We start from the raw sequence: 19,054 nt of genomic DNA on the forward strand, positions 1-19,054 counted from the left end.
TCCTTTCTTGCCTGGAGCTCAGTTATGTTGGAAACAGATACTTTGCCTGTTTGTGTGTTTGGGGATTGGGTGGGTGTCAGATGGATGTGGGCAGTGTGGCGTTTGGCCTCAATTCAGCCAGCCATCTTGGTGGGAAGCCCAATTATTGTCTTGAAGTTTGTTTCCTGGCTTTATCTGGGACTTGTCTGTTTTCTCCACTGCCTGACACTATGCCTGGCATAGAATCTGCTTGGTAAATGTTTATTGAATATCTAAAGGAAGGAAAGGCAGGAAAGAGAAAGGCGGGACATTTCTTTTTTTTTTTTTTTGAGACGGAGTTTCGCTCTTGTTACCCAGGCTGGAGTGCAATGGCGCGATCTCGGCTCACCGCAACCTCCGCCTCCTGGGTTCAGGCAAGTCTCCTGCCTCAGCCTCCTGAGTAGCTGGGATTACAGGCACGCACAACGATGCCCAGCTAATTTTTTGTATTTTTAGTAGAGACAGGGTTTCACCATGTTGACCAGGATGGTCTCGATCTCTTGACCTCGTGATCCACCTGCCTCGGCCTCCCAAAGTGCTGGGATTACAGGCTTGAGCCACCGCGCCCAGCCAAGGTGGGACATTTCTATTGCCAGTGTCTACCTTGCTAATGAGAGGGCTCAGCATAGCCCCATGCTCTAGGGCACTCATTAGTATGCTCTGGTGCTAGAACAGTTACTTATCCAGCATAGAACTCAGAGAAGCCTTACTTGTGTCTAGACCCGTATAAACCCTTTCCAGGCAACAAAATGCAACAAAAGACAGTGTGCCAGCTTCATTCTGTTTACAAACAGTGTAGAGTTTCTTCTTCCTTCAGAGTTCTGCTGGTGACTCTTTTTAGCCCTCTGCCACCTTTTTTGTTTGTTTGATTTGAGATAGTCTTGCTCCGTCGCCCAGACTGGAGTGCAGTGGCTTGATCTTGGTTCACTGCAACCTCTGCCTCCTGCGTTCAAGTGATTCTCCTGCCTCAGCTTCTCAAGCAGCTGGGACCACAGGTGTGTACCACCATGCCTGGCTAATTTTTTCTTTTCAGTAGAGATGACGTTTCACCATATTGGCCAGGCTGGTCTCAAACTCCTGGCCTCAGTGATCTATCCGCCTCCCAAAGTGCTGGAATTACAGGCATGAGCCCCCACGTCCGGCCCCATGCCACCTTTTACAATATGTAGTTGAGGTGGGCACCATGCTGCTGCCCAGGTGAGTGGAAAAGATGCCTCCTGGGGCCTCAGGAAGAGACATGGAGTGCTTTTGGGGACCCAGAACCTGAACTCCAGCAGAGAAGGGCCTGGCTTACCTGCTTAAAACTGCAAGTCCCTTGGAGCTTCCTGGGACTTTCAGGGATTCCAGGGACGAGGGTGCCAAAATGTCTGTGAGGATACTGATCATGGGTATTCCCAGTGGGTTAGCTTCATCGGTGAAGGCCTTAGGAAACCTGGAGCCTTCCTGAGGGGTTGTTTGGAAAAACAGATACACTGAATGTCTGTAAAAGAGCCACAAGGCTCTGAGGCTCCCAGCGTCTGGTCACAGACTCGAGTGAATGGCAGGGTCACCTCCTCCCCGTGGGCTGCTTCCTTGAGCACTCAGTCAAGCAGGAGGAGGGATTCTGGTCATGACCTTGGGGACAGTTCATTTCTGAATGGGTCTGCGTTTGCTCCTTAGGCAACACCTCTGAGATATTAAGAGGTAAAAAGAAAAGTTCAGAGCAGCACACCCTGAGTGCATGTATGTGTGTTTAATGGATGTTGTACATATACAGGCAGGCATGGTGGCTCATGCCTATAACCACAGCACATTAGGAAGCCGAGGCCAGTGGATCCTTTGAGGCCAGGAGTTCGAGACCAGCCTGGCCAATGTGGTGAAACCCCATCTCTACTAAAAATACAAACATTAGCTGGGTATAGTGGCGCATGCCTATAGTCCCAACTCCTCAGGAGGCTGAAGCATGAGAATTGTTTGAACCTGGGAGGTAGAAATTGCAGTGAGCCGAGGCTGCGCCACTGCACTCCAGCCTGGGTGACAGAGTGAGACTCTGTCTCAAAAGAAAAAAAGAGGATGTTGTACATATGCTTTTTTTTTTTTTTGAGACGGAATTTTGCTCTTGTTACTAAGGCTGGAGTGCAATGGTGCGATCTTGGCTCACCGCAACCTCCGCCTCCTGGGTTCAAGAAATTCTCTTGCCTCAGCCTCCTGAGTAGCTGGGACTACGGGCGTGTGCCACCATGACCAGCTAATTTTTGTATTTTTAGTAGAGATGGGGTTTCACCATGTTGACCAGGATGGTCTCGATCTCTTGACCTCGTGATCCACCCGCCTCGGCCTCCCAAAGTGCTGGGATTATAGGCATGAGCCACCGCGCCCGGCCTGTACATACGCTTTTGTATACACACAAAAGGACGAAGGTAGAAGCTGTTAGCAGATTTGGCCCTTTGGGGCAAGACTGAGGATGGGGGTAGAGGTGACTCACTTTCCATTTTAGTCCTGTCAGTGTTTGAATGTGCTTCTAAGTGCATGAGTTATTTTTATTTATTATTGTTGAATACATCAGAGGTCCAGAAGAATTATATAAGCAACTCTGTTGAACCACCCACTCCATCAGGAAAAGCAGTGCTACTGCTGTGTCAGGCTTGGTTTGGTTTAGTTTAGTTTAGTTTAGTTTAGTTTTTTGTTTGTTTGTTTGTTTTTTGTTTTTTGTTTTTTGTTTTTTGTATTTTTAGTAGAGACGGGGTTTCACCATGTTGACCAGGATGGTCTCGATCTCTTGACCTCATGATCCACCCGCCTTGGCCTCCCAAAGTGCTGGGATTACAGGCTTAAGCCACCGCGCCCGGCCCAGTTTAGTTTAGTTTTGAGACAAGGTCTCGCTTGTTGCCCAGGCTGGAGTGGGGGGGCATGATGTTGGCTCACTGCAACCTCCGCCTCCTGGGTTCAAGTGATTCTTCTGTCTCAGTCTCCTGAGTAGCTGGGATTACAGGCATGCATCACCATGACAAGCTAATTTTGTATTTTTTTTTTTTTTTTTTTTTGAGACGGAGTTTCGCTCTTGTTACCCAGGCTGGAGTGCAATGGCACGATCTCGGCTCACCGCAACCTCCGCCTCCTGGGTTCAGGCAATTCTCCTACCTCAGCCTCCTGAGTAGCTGGGATTACAGGCATGAGCCACCATGCCCAGCTAATTTTTTGTATTTTTAGTAGAGACGGGGTTTCACCATGTTGACGAGGATGGTCTCGATCTCTCGACCTCGTGATCCACCCGCCTCGGCCTCCCAAAGTGCTGGGATTACAGGCTTGAGCCACCGCGCCCGGCTTAATTTTGTATTTTTAGTAGAGATGGGGTTTCTCCATGTTGGTCAGACTGGTCTTGAACTCCTGACCTCAGGTAATCCACTCACCTCGGCCTCCCAAAGTGCTGGGATTACAGGCATGAGCCACTATGCCTCACCTTCATTTATTTTCATTCATTCATTTAGTTTTTGAGATGGAGTCTTGCTCTCTTGCCCAGGCTTGCTCTGTTACCCAGGTTGGAGTGCAGTGGCATGCTCTCTGTTCACTGCAACCTCCACCTTCCGGGTTCAAGCGATTCTTGGGCCTCAGCCTCCCAAGTAACTGGATTGCAGGAGCGCACCACCCTGCTCCCTGTCCCCTGGCTAATTTTTACATTTTTTGTAGAGCTGGGTTTCACCATGTTGGCCATGCTGGTCTCAAACTCCTGACCTCAGGTGATCCACCCACCTAAGATGTTGAGATTATAGGAGTGAACCACTACACCCAGCCTGTTTTTTTTTGTTTTTTGGTTTTTTTTTGAGATGGAGTTTCGCTCTTGTTTCCCAGGCTGGAGTGCAATGGCGCCATCTCGGCTTACCGCAACCTCTGCCTCCTGGGTTCAGGCAATTCTCCTGCCTCAGCCTCCTGAGTAGCTGGGATTACAGGCACGCGCCACCATGCCCAGCTAATTTTTTGTATTTTTAGTCGAGACGGTGTTTCACCATGTTGACCAGGATGGTCTCGATCTCTTGACCTTGTGATCCACCTGCCTTGGCCTCCCAAAGTGCTGGGATTACAGGCTTGAACCACTGCGCCCGGCCCTCGCAGCCTGTTTTATTTTATTTTTTAAAAAGAGACAGGGATCTCACTATGTTGCCCAGGCTGGTCTCTTGGGTTCAAGCAATATTCCTGCCTCAGCCTCAGGATTACAGGTTTGAGCCAGCATACCTGGCCTCCTTTTTTTGTTCGTTTTTTGAGACTTGAGAAAGAATCTCACTCTGTCACCTAGGCTAGAGGGCAGTAGTGCCTTCATAGGTCACCACCACACCCGGCTAATTTTTTTTTTTTTTTTTTTTTTGAGACAGAGTCTGGCTCTGCCACCCAGGCTGAAGTGCAGTGGTGTAATCTTGACTTACCACAACCTCCATCTCCCAGGTTCAAGCGATTTCTTCTTCCTCAGCCTCCCGAGTAGTTGGGACTACAGGTGTGTACTACCACACCTGACTAATTGAATTTTTTTTTTTTTTTTTTTTTTTTTTAAATAAAGACAGGGTTTCACCATTGTTGGTCAGGCTGGTCTTGAACTCCCGACCTCAGGTGATCCACCCGCCTTGGCCTCCAAAGTGCTTGGATTACAGGCGTGAGCCACCACGCCTGGCAATTGATTTTTTTTGTTTGTTTGTTTTGAGACCGAGTTTCGCTCTTGTTACCCAGGCTGGAGTGCAATGGTGCGATCTTGGCTCACTGCAACCTCCGCCTCCTGGGTTCAGGCAATTCTCCTGCCTCAGCCTCCTGAGTAGCTGGGATTACAGGCACGCGCCACCATGCCCAGCTGATTTTTTGTATTTTTAGTCAAGACGGTGTTTCACCATGTTGACCAGGATGGTCTCGATCTCTTGACCTCGTGATCCACCCGCCTCGGCCTCCCAAAGTGCTGGGATTACAGGCGTGAGCCACCGTGCCCGGCCACCGGCAATTGAATTTTTAAAAAATTTTTATAGAGACAGAGTTTTACTATGTTGCCCAGGCTGGTCTCAAACTCCTGGCTTCAAGTGATCCTCTTGCCTCAGCCTCCCAAAGTACTGGGATTTCAGGCATGAGTCCCTGTGCCTGGCTATTGAGCACCTCTTCAATGGCAGGCAGAGTTGAGGTGCATGCAGTTCAAACGAGGCCCTCTTTTGGGATATCCCTTGTTGGGGGATGGGAGGAGACCTTCACAGACAAGTAAACAAATTGAATCACCTCAAGAAGTGATGTTTTCTAGGGAACAATGAACTCTGAATGTGATAGAGTTTGGCGCAGGGTGGCCAGCCCTAGAGACAGAGAGAGGGTGATTGGAGAGGCCCCTGGGAGCAGGGAACTTGCAGTTTCTCAGGCAGGAACTAGGACAGTTTTGTGTGTCTTATTCTCTTAACGACACCAGCAGTCACCCCTTCTGAGGCCCAAGCCTGGCTCAAGCTCATTGTCACACTGGCAGTTGCTTGGGTTGGCAGGGGTGGGGGTGGGGGTTGTTAATGATTCTCACAGTGGCCCAAAGGTTCAAAGTGCCCCTTGCTGGAGAATGTTGTCAGAGGAAACCCTGGAGGTATTTATTAATCTGACTCAGTAAGCACCAACGGATTCCCGAAAACAAATGGGGCGTTTTGCCAAGTGCTGCTCTGGCCCCGTGGTGTCCCTGGGCGACCGATTACGTGGCTGTCCCTGCAGGCCATGGGTGGTTTCAGTTGTAAAATGGGCCCTGCTTTCCTTCTGTCTTCTGGTTCTCAGGTTTCCCACTGCAGCCCCCAAGGAAAGTGGAACCGTTGGAATAGGGATGGGGGATGTTTGGAGATGTCCCCAGAAATGCAGGAATGGAATGGGGGTGCTAAGCCCTTACCTGAGGGCTGTTGAAGGGTATCATGGCTGGGCAGGCACTTGAAAAGCCAGACTTTGTGACCCTTCAAAGTCTTATTTGAGCCAGGAGTCCATGAGCTTCCTGGAGTTTGCTTAGGACGATACCAAATACTTCAAATGTATTTTCAGTTTTTTTCTTTTTTTTTTTTCTTTTTGAGATGGAGTCTTATTCTGTCGCCCAGGCTGGAGTGCAGTGGCGTGATCTCAGCTCATTGGCAACCTCCACCTCCTGGGTTCAAGCAAATCTCGTGCCTTAGCCTCCCGAGTGGCTCAGATCATAGGCATGTGCCACCATGCCCGGCTAAATTTTGTACTTTTAGTAAGATGGGATTTCACTATGTTGACCAGGCTGGTCTTGAACTCCTGACCTCAGGTGATCTACCTGCATCGGCCTTCCACAGTGCTGAAATTACAGGCATGAGCCACCGTGCCTGGCTGTACTTTTTCATTTAGGCCCAGCAGAGACAATATTCTGTCTTCTCCCAGCTGTCTTCCCTCCCTTGAGAAAAACTAGGTTAGAAACGTGACAAAGTTTCTCTGAAATTGAGGCAATCTTTGTGAAATTTAAAGCAGGTTGCCTAGTTTTAACTGGTTTTAGCTAACTAGTTCTTTGAACAAGAGCTGGTTGTTTAACCTCTCTGGACTTCAGGTTCCACTGTTGTGCTGAGAATTGTTGGACTAGATCAAAAGTGTCTTGCTCCTAGGCTTACAGGGATCAGGTAGACTTGAAAGGAGTGAATGGGGCTGGATTCTCTGCTGTGAGACAATAGGGAGTGGTGGGGACTGTGGTGAAGTCCACAGCATATGCCCTCTCTGGATGGGGCAACTGCAGTTTGCCTCAGGGAGGTTAGGGCCAGAGTTGCTGCATCTTCTAATTTTTTTTCCAGGAGAAGTTAGGGATTTGGGGATTTTTGTTTAATCTTCTGATTGATTGTTGATCCCCACTGCCCTGATACAGATTCTTGCTCTGTTGCCTAGGCTGGAGTGCAATGGCACGATCTCGGCACACTGTAGCCTCTGCCTCCGGGTTCAAGCAATTCTCCTGCTTCAGCCTCCTGAGTAGCTAGGATTACAGGCATCTGCCACCATGCCCTACTAATTTTTGTATTTTTAGTAGAGATGAGGTTTCGCCGTGTTGACCAGGCTGGTCTCGAACTCCTGATCTCAAGTAATCTGCCTGCCTCAGCCTCCCAAGGTGCTGGGATTACAGGCATGAGCCACTATTTTGGGGACTCTTTTAAGCAGGGGGCGGCGGGGATAATAACACCCTGAGAGCCCAGTGAACAAGTCTCTCAGGCCTCCAGTTTACTTGTGACCCCTGGACCTAGGGGTGATGAAATTCTAGGTCAGGAGTAACCTGGGGTGGCCTTGGCTGTCATGAGAGTGACTTGAGGTTAATAACAGCTCATACTGTCAGTTGTGGGAGGGCTGGTGTGTGTTTGTGGTGGGATTTGTGAGCACTCCATAGCCTTTGGGGCTGACCAACTCCAAGTCCCGCCTTCCTCCACCGAGAGACAGGCAGGGAGCAGATGTCCTGCGGGTCTGCCTGATCAGCCACCTCAGCAGGGGATGGGACAGTCCTCACTCCAGCCTCTCGAATCCCTGGCAGAGTGGGATTTGGGATCAGAGAGACTAACGCTAAGCTGCTCTAATAAGGTCACTGAAGCTGCGGCAAGTCACTGTGTCGGCTTGGTGCTTATTCCTGGAAGGACGATTTTATTAAAAGACTTGGGGAAAATAATTCCACCAAAACAAACAGGGACAGAATGCAAAATATACATTTTTTTTTTTTTTTGAGATGGAGTTTTGCTTTGTTGCCCAAGCTGGAGTGCAGTGGTACGATCTCGGCTCACTGCAACCTCCACCTCCTGCGTTCAAGCAATTCTTCTGCCTCAGCCTCCTGAGTAGCTGGGACTACAGGCGCACGCCACCATGCCCGGATAATTTTTGTATTTTTAGTAGAGATGGGATTTCACCATATTGGTCAGGCTGGTCTCGAATGCCTGACCTCGTGATTCACCCACCTTGGTCTCCCAAAGTACTAGGATTACAGGCCTGAGCCACTCATGCCCAGCCACATGTATTGAAAAAAAAACAACAACAAAAACTTTTCAGGCCAGGCACAGTGGCTCATGTCTGTAATTCCAGCACTTTGGGAGGCCAAAGTGGGCGAGTCACCTGAGGTCAGGAGTTTGAGACCATTGCCCAGGCTGGTCTCGGACTCTTGGCCTCAAGTGATCCTCCTGCCTCAGCCTCCCAAAGTGTTGGGAGCCACCATGCCAACCTCACATGTATCTGTAAGACAAAATACTGGGATGTTAAGGAAATTTGGGACTTGGGGCAGAGAAGTTATTGTCACATAGGGGCTTTGTTTGGTGGAAAAGTTCTCAGAGGCTCCAAATTGAGAAAAAGTTTATATGGATGTCATCAGTTTTTATAGGAAATAGTTGAGTGTGGCCTTCTTCCCCTGTTCACACTTGGTGGTTTGGTCACTCAGAGAGAGTAAGCAGAACACCTTCTCATTCTTTTTTGAGATGAGGTCTCACTCTGTTACCCAGGCTGGAGTGCAGTGGCGCAATCTTGGCTCACTTCAACCTCTGCCTCCTGGATTCAAGCGATTTTCCCACCTCAGTGTCCGAGTAGCTGGGACCACAGGTGCCTGCCACCATGCCTGGCTAACTTTTGGTAGAAGTGGGGTTTCCTCATTTTGCCCAGGCTGGTCTCGAACTCCTGAGCTCAAGTGATCTGCCTGCCTCAGCCTCCCAAAGTGCTGGGATTACAGGAGTGAGCCACTGCGCCCAGCATCCCCCCGACCCCCACTTTTTTTTTTTTTTTTTTTTTTTAAGAGACAAGAGTCTTGCTATGTTGGTCAGGTTGTTCCTGAACTCCTGGTCTCAAGCATTCCTTCCATCTTGGCCTCCCGGAGTGCTAGGACTCCAGGTGTGTGCCACATGTCCAGCCTTCTCATTCTGGACTTTTTTTTTTTTTTTCTCCAATATGGAGTCTTACCCTGTCACCAGACTGGAGTGCAGTGGCGCAGTCTTACTCACTGCAACCTCTGCCTCCGGGGTTCAAGCGATTCTCCTGCCTCCCAAGTAGCTGGGACTTACAGGTGCACGCCACCCGCCCAGCTAATTTTTGTATTTAATTGAAATGGGGTTTCATCATGTTGCTCAGGATGGTTTCGATCTCTTGACCTGTGATCCACCCACCTCGGCTTCCCAAAGTGCTGGGATTACAAGCGTGAGCCACCGCGCGAGATACTTTTGACTCTTAATACTATGTGCATGTTCATCATGAAAAACCCCAGGGAGGAGGCCCTCTCTTGGTGGTCCAGGCCACAGGGAAACTGCAGAGAACCTGTGCAGAAGGACTGTGGGCAGGAAAGGGCTGACACATCGTCTGCCCACTCTCAGTTCGCCTGAAGTTCTTTTTTGGCTGTAACACCATTTATTAGACTATAGGGGCAGAAGCAGAAAAAGGCTGTGCTCTTCTGAAAAAAAGCCCATAGGAGCCATTTGTTTCTCTTCAGAAGGGCAGCCTGGGTACAGAGCGTCAGTATTGATGACCGAGGCTCTGGCTACAATCCCTAATTTGGGCTGTCTCTATTTTTGTCCATCGCCCCGGCCTGGGCTTAGAAATGGTTGGGACAGGCCGGGCGCGGTGGCTCAAGCCTGTAATCCCAGAACTTTGGGAGGCCAAGGCGGGTAGATCACGAGGTCAAGAGATCGAGACCATCCTGGTCAACATGGTGAAACCCCGTCTCTACTAAAAATACAAAAAATTAGCTGGGCATGGTGGCGCGTGCCTGTAATCCCAGCTACTCAGGAGGCTGAGGGAGGAGAATTGCCTGAACCCAGGAGATGGAGGTTGCGGTGAGCCGAGATCACGCCATTGCACTCCAGCCTGGGTAACAAGAGCAAAACTCTTGTCTCAAAAAAAAAAAAAAAAAAAAAAAAAAGAAAGAAAGAAATGGTTGGGACAGCTGGGTGCAGTTGCTCATGCCTGTAATCCCAGAACTTTGGGAGGCCAATGTGGGCAGATCACCTGAGGCCAGGAGTTTGAGACCAGCCTGACAGACATGGCAAAATCCCCATCTCTAGTAAAAATACGAAAAAGTAAGCCAGGTGCAGTGGCTCGCACCTGTAATCCCAGCACTTTGGGAGGCCGAGGTGGGCAGATCATGAGGTCAGGAGTTCGAGACCAGCCTGGCCAATATGGTGAAACCCCATCTCTACTAAAAATACAAAATTAGCCAGGCATGGTGGCATGTGCCTGTAGTCCCAGCCACTCGAGGGGCTGAGGCAGAAGAATCACTTGAACCTGGGAGGCGGACAGAGATTGCGGTGAGCCAAGATACACCACTGCACTGCAGCCTGGGCGACAGAGTAAGACTCTGTCTCAAAAAAAAAAAAAAAAAAAAAAAAGAATTGAGTTTTAAAAATTACTGTATTTTACAAGAATTGATATTATTTAAAGCAAAATTAGGAATGCTTTTGCTGTCCACATAACGGGATATCTTGACACTCCCATGTGGGTCTGTTGTAGTCAACATGATTAATTTGTTCCCTTTGCTGTAAACATCTTGAGGCTCGGGACGTCTAATTTTCTGAGAATGCAGCCCAGCAGGTCCCGGCCTCGTTTTCCTAGCCCTCACTCAAAATGGAGTTGCTCTGGTTCAAATGCCTCCAACACCTGTGCTAGAAACGAAGCTCAGAATCCAGGGTTGATTTCTGAATCATGGTTGCGCCAAAGGTTAGCATTACAGAAACCAACCCGAGACCTCACCTGGCTGCCAACCGTTTTCAGAGTGATTGACATTTTCTTTCTTTCTTTCTTTTTTTTTTTTTTTTTTTGAGATGAATATTCGCTCTTGTTGCCCAGGCTGGAGTGTGGTGGCAAGATCTTGGCTCACCACAACTTGTGCCTCCTGGGTTCAAGCGATTCCACCTCAGCCTCCTGAGTAGCTGGGATTGCAGGCATGTGCCACCATGCCCGGCTAATTTTGCATTTTTAATAGAGACGGTGTTTCTCCATGTCGGTCAGGCTGGTCTTGAACTCCTGACCTCAGGTGATCCGCCTGCCTCGGCCTCCCAAAGCGCTGGGATTACAGGTGTGAGTCACTGCCTCCAGCCTTTTTTTATTTTTTTGAGATGGAGTCTTGCTCTGTTGCCCAGGCTAGAGTGCAGTGGCATGATCTCTGTTGACTGCAACCTCTGCCTCTCAGGTTCAAGCAGTTCTCCTGTCTCAGCCTCCCGAGTGGCTGTGACTTACAGGTGTGTGCCGCCACACCCAGCTAATTTTTGTATTTTTAGTTGAGATGGCGTTTCACCATGTTGGCCAGGCTGGTCTTGAACTGCTGACCTCAGGTGTTCCCCCTGCCTTGGCCTTCCAGAGCATTGGGATTATCAATGTGAGCCACCGCGCCCGGACTCAGTTTTTATATTTAAGTTGGACCTACTATGGTGCTGAGAACCAATCAGCTTCCTTGCTGCCTAGAGAGAGTAGTCCTCACTCTGTCATTTGTTCTTCCATGAACTGAAATTTGTTCAGCACCCTGATGATATGGAAACGGCTATGTCCGGTTTCAGGAAAAAATACCAAGAAAAAGAAGGCTTGCTCTCCAGAAATTATAATTGTTCATCTTCTCGCATTCCAAAGTGGATTTGAGGGTCCCTTAGCGCATTCATACAACATGTTAAATTAAATCAGGAGTGAATGAAGATTTGAACGTAGGAGAGGGAAGAATAAAGGAGAGATTTAGCTGGAGATAAGGCTAGGCTAGGGCCACAAAGTCCTGTATACCTTGTGAAATGTGAGCCATGGTTTGTCTCTGAGCTTCCTGGCAGGCAACAGGAGGAAGGGAATATACCTGGAACACATTTTATATTCACTAGCCAAAAGGAAGCCCATCTGTAAAAAAAAAAAAAAAAAAATGAAGCCATTCCTGATACTTAAGGATGGGAGAATTTCCCCCCACCCTAATCCCTGTGGACATTATCAGCTACAGAATCAGTCGTTTTCACAATAACCCCTTTGTAGCATTGGTTTTACAAGCTGCAGATTGTGACCTGTGGTGTGTAATGACATCAGTTCAGTTCGTTGCTGTGGCATAATAAAAGATAAATATTTGGTCTTTGTCCTGTTCCTGTGTTCCTGGCACAGAGTTCCTGAGTGATAAAACTATCATATATCTTTTATATGCTAATGAGATCACTCTTGGTGGGAGGCTTTAGAATGGATGCTGATCCCCAGAAAGCCCAAGCCATGGTGAGAGGGCTAGAACTTTCAGCTCCTCCCCACTCCACCTGTGGAGAGGGGAGAGAGGCTGGAGATTGAGCTCAGTCACCCGTGACCAATGATTTAATAATCTTCTATGCCTAATGAAGCCTCCATAGAAAACCCTACATTAGGCAGGTGTGGTGACTCACACCTGTAATCCCAGCAATTTGGGAGGCCGAGGTGGGTGGATCACCTGAGGTGAGGAGTTCGAGACCAGCCTGGCCAACATGGTGAAACTTCGTCTCTACTAAAAATACAAAAATTAGCTGGGCATGGTGGCAGGCGCCTGTAATCCCAGCTACTCGGGAGACTGAGACAGGAGAATCACTTGAATCCGGGAGGCGGAGGTTGCAGTGAGCTGAGATCATGCCATTGCATTCCAGCCCTGGGGACAGAGTGAGGCACTGTCTCAAACACAAAAACCAAAACCCTCTACATTAGCCAGGCACAATGGTGCATATCTGTAGTTCCAGCTACCCAGGAGGATAAGGGAGGATCACTTGAGCCCAGGAGTTGGAGGCCAGCCTGGACAACATAGCAAGACACCATCTCTACAAAGAATGAAATAAGGCGGGGTGCGGTGGCTCACACCTGTAATCCTACCACTTGGGAGGCTGAGGCGGGCAGATTGCTTGAGCCCAGGGGTTTGAGACCAGCCTGGGCAACATGGTAGAATCTCGTCTGGGCAAAAAATAAAAAAAAATTAGCCAGATGTGGTGGTGCGTGCTTGTAGTCCCAGCTACTTGGGAGGCTGAGGTGGGAGATCACTTGAGCCCTGGAGGTCAAGGCTGCAGTGAGCTGTGATCATGCCTCTGCACTCCAGCCAAGGTGACAAAACGAGACCCTGTCCCCCCCAAAAATGAACCCTAAACGATGAGGTTCAGGGAGCACACATTGAGGTACCCTGAGTGTGCATGGAAGTGCTGACCCTCTCCCGCCATAACCTGCCCTGTGCACCTCTTCAATTGGCTGTTCCTGGATTGAATACTTGAACATAAGCCAGTACTAGTGCATCAGGTGCTTTCCTGAGTACTGGGAGTCATTCAGGTGAATTACCAAACCTGAGAAGCAGCCGTGGGAACCCTTGATTGACAGCTCATCGGTCAGAAGCGCAGATATTCCCCCTTCCCGGGATGTGTGGTCCCTAAAATGGGGGGCAGCCTTGTGGGACCCAGCCTCTACTCTGGCATATGTGCTCACCCCAGGAGTGGGGGTCAGATCTAATTGAATTGTTGCATACCCAGTTAGTGTCTGATAATCAGAGAATTAGAAGTTTGCAGACATGATTGTTTTTTAAAAAAGAAGTTATTAGAGTAGAATAGAATATGTTGGAGTGGATCACATCTATGACTTTTTTGAGACTTTTGTGTCTCACAAAAGGGGCGTGTATCTCTGTGTGTGTGTGCATGCATGTACTGAGTTGTGATATAAAATGTGTTTTGTTTGTTTGTTTGTTTTTGTTTTTTTGAGATGGAGTCTCGTTCTATTGCCCAGGTTGGAGTTCAGTGGTACAATCTCAGCACACTGCAACCTCTGCCTCCCGGGTTCGAGCAGTTCTCCTGTCTCAGCCTCCTCAGTAGCTGTGACTAAATTAGCCGGGCATGCCCGACTAATTTTTATGCCACCATGCCTGACTAATTTTTGTCTTTTTAGTAGAAATAGGGTTTTACCGGGAGAGAGATCCAAGATGGCTGATCACTACCAGCTCGGGATTGTAGCTCCCAGTGAAAGCGCAAAGAACGAGAGGGCGCCACACCTTCACATGAATTCTTGTTGCTCACGCACCAGAAGATTCCCAGCGGAGGAGCTCCACGGGTCGCCAGCGTGACTCTTGTGACTGGCGAGGCGGTTTTGCCGGCGCCTTGGAGCGTCGGTTCTTGGTGCAGAATCAGAAAAGCACCATCAATCTTAACGCCGCTGATTTAGTCGGCACAGTGGGTTGCTCAGATTTCGGCGCTGAGAATCAATAAGTTGGACGTCCACTCAGAAAACCAATTACAAAGATGGTAAATACAAAGACCACAGATGGATAAATTTATAACGAAGGGAAGAAAACAGCCAAAAAAGGCTGAGAATACCCAAGATCAGAATGCCTCTCCCTCAGCGGGGGATCACAGTTCCTCATCAGCAACGAAACAAGGCTTAATGGAGAACGAGTGTGTTCCAATTACAGAAGCAGGCTTCAAAATGTGGATAATGAGAAACTTCTGTGAATTAAAAGAGCTTGTTCTAACACAATCTAAAGAAACTAAGAACTTTGAAAAAAGATTTGACGAAATGTTAACAAGAATACACGATTTAGAGAGTAATAAAGTGAATTGACGGAGCTGAAAAACACAATACGAGAACTTCGTGAAGTATGCACGAGTTTTAACAGCCGAATTGGTAAAGCAGAAGAAAGGATATCAGAGGTCGAAGACCAACTCAATGAAATAAAACACGAAGACAAGATTAGAGAAAAAAGGATAAAAAGGAACGAGCAAAGTCTCCAAGAAATATGGGACTATGTGAAAAGACCTAATCTACGCTTGATAGGTGTACCTGAATGTGACGAAGAGAATGAATCCAAGCTGGAAAATATGCTTCAGGACATTATTCAGGAAAAATTTCCCAACCTAGTAGGGCAGGATAATATTCAACTCCAGGTAATACAGAGAACACCACAGAGATATTCCTCAAGAAGAGCAACTCCAAGGCACATAATCGTCAGATTCACCAGGGTTGAAATGAAGGAGAAAATACTAAGGGCAGCCAGAGAGAAAGGTCAGGTTACTCACAAAGGGAAGCCTATCAGACTTACAGCAGATCTCTCAGCAGAAACCCTACAAGCCAGAAGAGAGTGGGGACCAATATTCAATATCCTTAAAGAAAAGAACTTTCAACCCAGAATTTCACATCCAGCCAAACTAAGCTTCACAAGTGAAGGAAAAATAAAGTTTTTTGTGAATAAGCAAGCACTCAGAGATTTCATCACCACCAGGCCTGCTTTACAAGAGCTTCTGAAAGAACCACTACACATAGAAAGGAACAAACAGTATCAGCCTTTCTAAAAAAAAATACCAAAAAGAGCATCAATATAATGAATTTACATCTACTAATGGGCAAAATAGCCAGCTAATATTAAGTGGCAGTATTAAACTCACATATATTATTATTAATTCTAAATTTAAATCGACTAAACCCCCCAATCCAAAGACAGACAGGCAATTTGAATAAAAAACTAAAACCCATCAGTATGCTGCATCCAGACCCATCTCACGTTCAAGGATACACAAAGACTCAAAACAAGGGATGGAGAAGGATTTACCAACCAAACAGAGAGCTAAAATAAATAAATAAAAAGCAGAAGTTACAATTAAGCAACAAAGATCAAAAGAAGCAAAGAAGGACATTATATAATGATAAAAGGATCAATGCAACAACAAGCAGAGCTAAAAATCCTAAATATATACGCACCCAATATAGGAATACGTAGATCAGTACCACATCATATCAACTTAGAAGTTTAAACGAAATGTTGGTTGGCTCCTCGTTTGTTATTCTCTTCCCTCATTTTCTTTTATATCTCCATTATTAAGGACAATTATAGGCATACCCATATTTAGATTGCATTTTACCCTGGGCAATAAAGCAATACCCCCATCCTCTCTCCCTCTTCCTCTTTCTCTTTCTTCCTCTTCTTTATTCTTTTTCTTATTAAAAAAAATTTTTTTTTAAATAAAGAAAAAAAAAATAGGGTTTTACCATGTTGCTGAGGTTGATGTTGAATTCTTGGCCTCAAGTGATCTGCCTGGCTCAGCCTCCCCAAGTGCTGGGATTACAGATATGAGCCACTGTGCCTGGCCTAAAATGCATTTCTCACTGGTGTCATAGCCACACACACACACACACACACACACACACACACACACACAAATCTCTAAATTGATGAAATTCACCAAGCTGAAATTCCAATATCTTATTGTCTGGGGGAATCCAAATGTGCACGTGTGCAGGCTTCCAGGGCCACAAGAGGGTGAGTGCTGCCACATGTGGCGAGGTCGGGGAGAAGAACCTCAGGAGAGAGCCGACTGTGGGTGAATGAAAGGCATTGGCGTTTGCTCTTGGCGGGAAGGGTGGCCAGGTGGTGAGCAAAACAGTCAGGTGACAGGTGGCTGGGTTTTCATCAGCAGAGAAAGGGACAGAGGTCAGATACTCAGTCTCTCTGGCTGGCTGGAGCTGTTGGCTAATGAACCTCGGGCTTCCTCATCCGTGACATGAGTATGATTTCTCTAGTCTAAGGTTCACTGACACAGGCTCAGCACAGGCCTCATTTAGGACGTGGTTGTTACTGGTTCTGTTATTTTAGTGGTGATTCCTAATCTTTAACGTGAGGGAGCGCCTGTAAGGTCTTTGAGTAAGTTTCAAAAGCTCTACTTCAAAACTTTTTTTTTTTTTTTTTTTTTTTTAGAGCAAATCTCACTCTGTTGCCCAGGCTGGAGTACAGTGGTGTATGCTAAGCTCACTGCAACCTCCACCTCGTGGGGTCAAGCGATCGATTTTCTTGCCTTAGCCTCCCAAGTGGCTGGGACTACAGGTGTGCACCACCAGCCCCAGCTAATTTTTGTATTTGTAGTAGTGATGGGGTTTCACCATGTTTATCAGGCCAGACTCGAACTCCTGGCTTAAATAGTGACCCACACTCCTCAGCCTCTCAAAGTGTTATGAACCACCACATCTAGCCAGGATACAGATTCTTTATTAGATATATACTTTGAAAGTATTTTTCCCAGTCTGTGGCTTGTCTTTTCATTTTCATTTTCTTTTGTCTTCTTTTTTTTTTGAGACGGAGTTTCGCTCTTGTTACCCAGGCTGGAGTGCAATGGCGTGATCTCGGCTCACCGCAACCTCCGCCTCCTGGGTTCAGGCAATTCTCCTGCCTCAGCCTCCTGAGTAGCTGGAATTACAGGCACGTGCCACCGTGTCCAGCTGACACCCCCCGCCCCACTGCCTCCTGGTTCAAGGGATTCTCCTGCCTCAGGCTCCCAAGTACTGGGATTGCAGGCATCCACCACCATGCCTGGCTAGTTTTTTTTTGTATTTTTATTAGAGATGGGGTTTTACCATGTTGGCCAGGCTGTTCTCGAACTCCTGACCTCAGGTGATCCACCCGCCTCAGCCTCCCAAAGTGCTAGGATTACAGACGTGATCTTCCACGCCCGGTTCAGCTTCTTAGCAAGTTTTAAAATCAAATAACATGTCTTCCCACTCTGTTTTTATCTTTCGAAATTGTTTTGCCTGTTGTAGGTTTTTTTTTTTTTTTTTTTTTTTTTTTTTTTGAGACGGAGTTCCGCTCTTGTTACCCAGGCTGGAGTGCAATGGCGCGATCTCGGCTCACCGCAACCTCCGCCTCCTGGGTTCAGGCAATTCTCCTGCCTCAGCCTCCTGAGTAGCTGGGATTACAGGCACGCGCCACCATGCCCAGCTAATTTTTTGTATTTTTAGTAGAGACGGGGTTTCACCATGTTGACCAGGATGGTCTCGATCTCTCGACCTCGTGATCCACCCGCCTCGGCCTCCCAAAGTGCTGGGATTACAGGCTTGAGCCACCGCGCCCGGCGGTTTTTTTTTTGTATTTCTGTATAAATGGTAGGATCAGCTTGTCTATTAAAAAGGTTAGTGGAATTTTGATTGAGGCTGCATAGAATGAATGTACCAACTAAGGAGGCTTGGTGTCTTGACAATAATGAGCCTTCCCATCCGTAAACATGAAATAGCTTTTCTTTTAATATATCTCAGCATTGTTCTTGTAGCTTTCAATTTATGTGTCTTGTGATTCTTGTGTTGATTCCTATTTTATTCTTTTTGATGCTATTGTGAATGAAGTGTTTTTCTCAACTTCAAGATGGTTCATTGCTAGTATATAGAAATAGAATTGGCCAGGCACGGTGGCTCATGCCTATAATCCCAGCATTTTGGGAGGCTGAGGCAGAAAGATTGCTGGAGCCCAGGATTTCCAGACCAGCCTGGGCAGCATGGTGCGACTTCATCTCTACAAAAAAAAAAAAAAAAAAAACTGGGTGTGGTGGCATGCACAGACTAATAAGGGGTAGTCTCAGCTCCTTGGGAGGCTGAGGCTGGAGGATGGCTTCAGCCTGGGAGTTTGGGGCTGTAGTAGTCCATAATGGTGATACTGCACTCCAGCCTCGGTGACAGAGCAGACCCTGTCTAGAAAATAAAATAAGAAAGATTCGATTTTTGTGTATTGATTGTTCCCTGTGACCTTGCTAAATTTATCGGTACTAATATTGTTTTAAGGATGCCTTAGGATTTTCTATATATAAGATAATGCCATCTGTGAATATAGTTTTCTTTCTTTCTTTGTAATCTGGATGCCTTTAATTTCTTTATTTGCCTCATTATTGATTAGAAGTAGCGAAAGTGGGCATCTTTGCCTTGTTCCTGGTGAGAAGAGGAAAGCAGTCATTCACCATGAAGTGTGATGTTAGCTGTGGGTTTTCGTAGGTGTCTTTTATCAGATTTCATAAATTCTCTTTTATTTCTACATTGCTGAGAATTTTTATTACGAATCTGTGATGGATTTTATCACATACTTTAAAAAATATCTGTTGAAGTCTCCATGGACTTTTTTGTCCTTTATTCTGTTAATATGGTATATTAATTGATTTTCAGATGTTAAACCAACCTTACATTCCTGGTATAAATCCCACTTGGTTACGGAGCATAATCCTATTTATCTGTTGCTAGATTTGGGTTGCTAATACTAGTCTCAGAATGAATTGGGAAGCATTGCCACTTCCTCTGTTTTCTGATTCATTTATTTTGTGTGTGTGTGTGTGTGTGTGTGTGTGTGTGTGTGTGTCTTAGTGTTAGATGGAGT

At 47.0% G+C, this 19,054-nt stretch overlaps 1 protein-coding gene across 1 annotated transcript in view; it reads left to right on the plus strand.

Annotated features, from left to right (window-relative positions):
* RHPN2 (rhophilin Rho GTPase binding protein 2) overlaps window positions 1-19,054 on the plus strand; it is a 79,942-nt gene that overhangs the window by 18,867 nt on the left and 42,021 nt on the right. The window lies entirely within an intron of this gene.

The sequence above is a fragment of the Saimiri boliviensis genome, chromosome 14 (genome assembly GCF_048565385.1).
Source record: "Saimiri boliviensis isolate mSaiBol1 chromosome 14, mSaiBol1.pri, whole genome shotgun sequence".
Lineage (NCBI taxonomy): Eukaryota > Metazoa > Chordata > Mammalia > Primates > Cebidae > Saimiri > Saimiri boliviensis.